Raw genomic sequence first — 6,318 nt, forward strand, 5'->3', positions numbered from 1 at the left:
ATTGTCATTCTGTGAATAAAAACTCCAGGTTGCACTTGAGATATACTCATTAAAACGGAGACAGGGGTATTGAGACGTGTATTTTGTTAAAAAGGTCATTTATATCTCTGGGCCGGGGGCACTCGGATCTAGAGTAATTTTCCTTTCACAGCAGAGATACACACAGCAATTAAAGAACGTCTCTCAGGGAGAAGACACGTCGATTCGAACTCACAGACTAGATTTGGGTGGTTTCAAGTTGCTATCATGAAGGGTTTGTGTCTTATCATCCTGTGGTTTTCCATGGTTAGACCAACACCGTCAGCAGTGGAAAACCTTGCTTTGAAATTGGGCTTATGAGGTAGCTACGTCAGTGAAGAATGTGTCACCATGTTTTGTGTGTATGCAGATCCCAGACTCCCAAGCGGGCGGAGTGCCTCAAATGGCACACCCCTTTAACTCTACTTTAATGCTACGATACATCAACTGTTCCAGGGAAGTAGCAGACGCTGAATTAGAAAGAGGGATTGTTCAGATGATGGTTAGATTCCACTCTGGAGGGACCTACAGAGAACGTGGGGTTAGGACCGCAAAAGTGGGCTCAGATCAGTTCACCAGTTTCTCTTCCGCAGAAAACCCAGGGTTGTTTTGTCTACAGAGAGAGAGAGGAGCAGGGAATGTGGGGCACAGCCAGTGTCTGCATACTAGGCTTTGTACTGCTCTGAAATGTGGTAGATGGAACTTGCGCACCCTAGGGGGGTCTACTGGGTTTGGGGGGGGAGACGGTCCTACCAAGGAACTGGACGGGTTCCTGTTTGTTTGGGGTTACCTTGCCAGGGGTGGTTACCCATCAGGATTGCAGGACTCAGCGGTAGGAGGTTAAAGGGATAGTGGGAGAAAGACCGATTCAACATTCTGAAATCCGCCGTACTAGGAGAGAGACTAGGGCGGGGGTTGTGGATGGCATACTCACTCACATGGGGTCTAGAAAGATAGTTTGTTTTTCTTTTTCGCGCCTAGCGTGGGGGTCGAATTATTAGTGACGGACATTGAGAAACTTGCAGTGGCATTTGGGACGTTGTCCAACAGAACAACTGATGCTTAGGGTTTGATTAATGAGGAGATGTCTAGCATGCGGAAGGCAGTGTAAGAAATTAAGGCGGACATGCTGTTTCACCATTGCGGATAATCAACTCCTGTTGCAGAATCAGATTGAACAGATCAGAGCCATGACTAATTCGCTACACATAGGCGAGGTGTTCTACCGCGACGTCACATTCGTCCGCCCGTAGACCAATGATGAGAGGCCCATTACCGACAGGGGTTATGTAATAATGTGTAAGGAGTATCTGTATGGATATTAGGTTCATACATGAAGTAACCTAATAGATGGTTATTTTGTTTTCCTTTTTTCTTTGAAAATTGTAATCCTACTAGAGGAAACCTGTTGTATTTTAGATTACAGTGTTTAATCCTTCACTGTTTATCTTAAGCACGTTTTTCTGTTCAGTTATTCTTTTTCTTTCTGCATAATGGCTGTTCAGGTTTAGGTTTTGGATGACAACATTTCTCTTGATCATTATGATTCTGCGTGTTCACGTATAATCTTAGGGGGGATTGTTGAATATTGGTGATTTTCAGAGAAATGCCTTTAAATATGATCCTGTTAGCTATTTCCTAATTATGATGATTGACCTCTGAGTATGGCTGTCGTTTTGAGTTTTCGGTAAGAAGTGCCCCTCTTCCATAGACTTATGAGATAAAGACATCTTATGATTGGTACACTCTGGGCCAAACACCATTGTTGTGGTTAGAGATAAAGGCCTGGGCGCCGAGGCAAGGCCACAGCAGAGACCAGAGAAACAGTCTTATCGGAGAAGAGACGAGGGAGGGGGGACACTCAAACCACATAAGAACGTTGCAACGAGACCAATGATTTGATTTGGGTTCAGACAGCATACAGAGAGGTCAACTGTCCATTAGGCATGCCATTGTCTTTTGTATGTAAAACCTTCTGGAATAAATCGCTTTTGCTGAGGCTCAAATCCCGTGTTGGAGAGATTCATTTGAACACCTGAGAAAGGAGAAACTGGACTGTGTGGTACATAGTAGAGATTGGGGGTCCGTCTTTTATCAGAAACAACAAAACACAACGCAGAGCTAATCAAGGACAATAATAAGAGACGAAGAGATTCATCACTACTATGAGTTTGGTTAGATTAACATCTAAGTGTGCTTTCAAACCTAAAACTTGAGCCTGTACCTAAACTGAATGTCTCTAGTTGGCTGCATGGACCCAAAGCCCCAGAACTTGATGTCAATATGCGGGATCTCCTCATCTGGATTCTTTAACTCAAAGTCAAAGTACGTGAGCATGAGGAAAACAAGCTGCTTCAGCTCATTGGTGGCGAAGAAACGACCAGGGCACATGCTGATTCCAGCCCCCCACGGCATGTTGTAGTACTTCAGCTTCTTCCCGCCCTTGTAGAAATCATTTTTCTTGCCCCCGTCTGGTGTGAGGAAACGGTCATATTTGAACGTGTGCGGATCGGGGTGGATGTCTGGGTCCACCTGAACGGTGGTGTAGGGGAAGAGGGCCACCCTGTCGCCTTCCCCTGAGCTGGTACTCTTGTCCGTCGGCCATCTTGAGGCTCATGTCCTGGAGCACGGCCCTGGTGAGGACGGGGGCGGCGGTCAAACGCAAGATCTCCTCCACGGCGCTGTCCATGAAGGGCGTCTTCTGCAGCATGTCCCGGGTCAGGTCGATGAGCGGCCCACCACGCCTCACTTCCTGCCCGGCCTCCTTCAGCACGTCCTCCACCTCCGCCCGGACCGCCCTCATGGCGTCGGGGTGCTTCATGAGATAGAGGAGCAGCCAGAAGGCTGACGGCCCCGTGTTACCCTGGGACGCCCACAGAAGCAGGAACATGTACCTGTCTTGCATGAACTCCTGCATGCCGTGCTCCTCCCTAATCTCCTGCTGATCGCGCACCTAGCCGCTGACATTGTCTTTGGTGCTGATCTTCTGGACCGACAGCGTGTTCCAGAACAGCCTCTTCAGACGTTCCACCTCCATCTTCTCCAACGGCAGCAGCACCCCGTAGGCCAGCTTGGATCTGTGACGAATGTGAAATAAAAGCCCCCCAGCAGCACTGTGAAAATATCCCCATGTTTCCTTTTCATTCTCTCCAGGAACTTTGCAGTATACCTGCGAAACTCCAGGACATGGCCCAGCCAAGGAATGGGTCCCTTATCTAAGGGGGGTTCCCCGGGACGCCTCTGACGGAAGGTCCCCAGGAGATAGAGTCCTCCAAGGAGGAAGGCTAGCAGAGCAAGCAGGAATGGCAGCAGAAAGCCCATCATCCTCTCCTGTGCTACTCGCAGAGCTAATCTGTTCTCCAGCTATATTCCTTTGTATTAGTCAAACACTGTGCTCAGGGCTGAAAATTAACACCCGCCAATGGCGGGTAAAATTTCCATTTGGCGACTAAATTTCGGAGGCTATCTGCCACGCTGGCGGGTAAATGTTTGTACCAATAGAGTCATGTAATAAAGTATGCGTGCAATGTCGCCACTGTGTCATACGTGATGACGTCACGGACGTCAAGGTTGATCGAGGCAGTGATGCGGGAGCCAGCGAGAGTGATGGCCGCCTGTAATGGGAGCTGTGAATAAAAGTATAGCCGTATGCACACTGTTGTCCGGTTCCATTATTAAGTGTTAGCAGCCGAACACAACATGGTACCAGGAGTTTTCAGACTCATGAATGGCTCGCGGGCAGACGAGTAAAACGACGGAAAAAAAAAAAGAGAAGAAAAAGTCGGAGGACGAGACGGCAGGTTGCTAGCTAGCAAGTGAAGTGAAAGTTAGCTAGGCGAGCGAGCGGGAGACACGCCGCGCTGTCAAGATGGAGCATCATCTGAAGCCTCCGGGCGAACTTAAGCTGACGGGAAATGTCGAGGCGAACTGGAGAAAGTTCAAACAGAGATTCGAGCTCTATGTGACTGCAATTGCGGGTGCTGACAGGGACGCTGAACAGAAGGTTGCATTGTTCCTGACTGTAGCAGGTGCGGATGCGTTAGATGTATTCAATAGTATGCAGCTAACTGAGGCACAGCAGAAAGATATCAAGCTGGTTATGGATAAATTCGCTGAGTTTTGCATTCCGAAAAAGAATGGGACATTTGAAAGATATATTTTCAACAGCCGGTCACAGACCGAGTCAGAGAGTGTTGAGGAATTTATCATGGACGTTAAGCTAAAAAGTCAGTCATGTAATTTTGGCGGGCTTGCTGACTCACTGGTCCGCGACAGGATTGTGATGGGAGTGCGCGATAAGCGACTGAGAGAGAAGTTGCTTGGAGAGACTGACCTGACCCTGGAAAGGGCTGTACAGATTTGTCAGGCAAGAGAAGTGACACAGAATAGAATAAAAAGCATGGACTGTAGTCAGTTGAAAGACACAGTTATGGAAATAGACATGGCTACAAAGCACAAACAAAAGCGGCGAAGGACAAGAAAAAAACCAGAGGGAGGAGCTAAGGCAGTGCTCGCGCTGTGGTGGAGAACACAGACCACAGCAGTGTCCTGCATTCGGGAGAGAATGCCGCAAGTGTGGTGGTAGGAACCACTTCGCCAGGGTCTGCAAACAGAAGAAGGTCTGCTGCATCGAACAGCACGACAATGGTGACAGCGTTGACAGTGACGGTACAGGAGAACTCTTCATAGGGATGGTGTCCGGTCCAACAGTGAAGGATGAAGATTGGACTGGCAAGTACAGGGTCAATGGTACAGACATCAGCTTCAAGTTGGATACTGGAGTGCAAGCCAACATACTGTCTGAGATTGATTTGGCCAGGCTGGAGATCCCAGCCATTGTGAACACTAAAGACAGAGTGAAACTAAGAGCATATAGTGGGGAGGCTATTCCCACATGTGGTACATGCACTTTGGTACTGTCCAGGAAAGGTGAGCGATATGATGTGCCATTTGTCATTGTGCAAGGTAAAAAGACGCCCATAATTGGGTTCAAAACATGCAATGCTTTAGGTTTAGTGAAACGTGTACATGAGGTGACGGCAAGTGACAAGGGCAACATAGAAGATCAGTATGCAGATGTATACCAGGGCATTGGGAAGCTGGGTGTCACACACAGAATAGAGATTAAAAAGCCATGCAAACCGGTCATACATGCTGCCAGGAAGGTGCCCTTGGCACTGCGAGAAAGTCTTAAAGCTGAGCTAGACAGGCTAGAGTCCCTGGGCATCGTAGAGAAGAGGGAGGAGCCTACAGAGTGGGTACACTCACTCGTTGTGGTGGAAAAAAAGGATGGCTCAATAAGGTTATGTATGGATCCCAAAGAGTTGAACAAAGATCTGAAACGAGAGCACTACCAGCTGCCTATAAGAGGGGACATATTTGGGGATATAGCTGGTGCAAAATACTTTTCTAAACTAGATGCCTCCTCCGGGTTTTGGCAGATAGGTTTAGACCAGGACAGTGTCAAACTCAGCACATTCAATACCCCCTTTGGAAGGTATTCCTTTAAGAGGTTACCTTTTGGATTGGCTTCGGCACCTGAGGTATTTCATAGAACAGTACAACAGATATTTGAGAAGGTTCCGGGTGCAAAGGTATACATAGACGATGTCCTGATTTGGGGAAGCACAATGGAGGAACATAATGAGAGGCTGAAAATGGCCCTAGACGCAGCCAGGTCCAGTGGTTTAAAGCTAAATGCAAGCAAATGCCAGTACAGGCAAACAGAGATCACCTTCCTGGGGGAACGGTTAACACAAGAGGGTGTACTAATAGACCAAGGCAAAGTTTCTGCAATCAGAAACATGCCTGCACCGACAGACAGAGAGGGCGTCCAGAGATTTTTAGGTATGGTAAACTACGTAGGCAAGTTCGTTCCTTACCTAGCCAGTCACACCAGTCTTATGAGAGGACTGCTGGTCAAAACAGCTGACTGGAACTGGGACAGCAACCATCAGCGAGAGTTTGATGAGTTAAAAGGCTTAATAGTGAAAGCCCCTGTCTTGAAATACTATGATGAGAAACGTCAAACCAAAATATCAGCAGATGCATCAAAGTCAGGTTTAGGTGCAGTGCTGCTGCAGAGGTACAACAGCAGATGGCGCCCTGTCGCCTACGCTTCAAGGGTGTTGACAACCTCAGAGTGCAATTATGCACAAATTGAGAAGGAAGCTTTGGCTCTGGCATATGGGTGTGAAAAGTTTCATGTGTTCATATATGGTAAAAAGGTGTGGGCTGAGACAGATCACAAGCCGCTCGTGACCATCTCGGAAAAGGGCTTATCAGACACACCACCTAGGG

General features: G+C 47.9%; 1 pseudogene across 1 annotated transcript; it reads right to left on the reverse strand.

Moving 5' to 3' along the window:
* Positions 1-2,223: 2,223 nt before the first annotated feature.
* LOC311328722 (7-alpha-hydroxycholest-4-en-3-one 12-alpha-hydroxylase-like) lies at positions 2,224-3,342 on the reverse strand (annotated as a pseudogene). The gene is made up of 2 exons: positions 3,133-3,342; positions 2,224-3,088 (listed from the first exon to the last, which is right to left on the reverse strand). The product of its transcript is annotated as a 7-alpha-hydroxycholest-4-en-3-one 12-alpha-hydroxylase-like (transcript).
* Between the last annotated feature and the right edge of the window lie 2,976 nt (positions 3,343-6,318).

The sequence above is a fragment of the Borostomias antarcticus genome, assembly GCF_949987555.1.
Source record: "Borostomias antarcticus genome assembly, contig: scaffold_83, whole genome shotgun sequence".
In the NCBI taxonomy this organism is placed as follows: Eukaryota; Metazoa; Chordata; class Actinopteri; order Stomiiformes; family Stomiidae; genus Borostomias; species Borostomias antarcticus.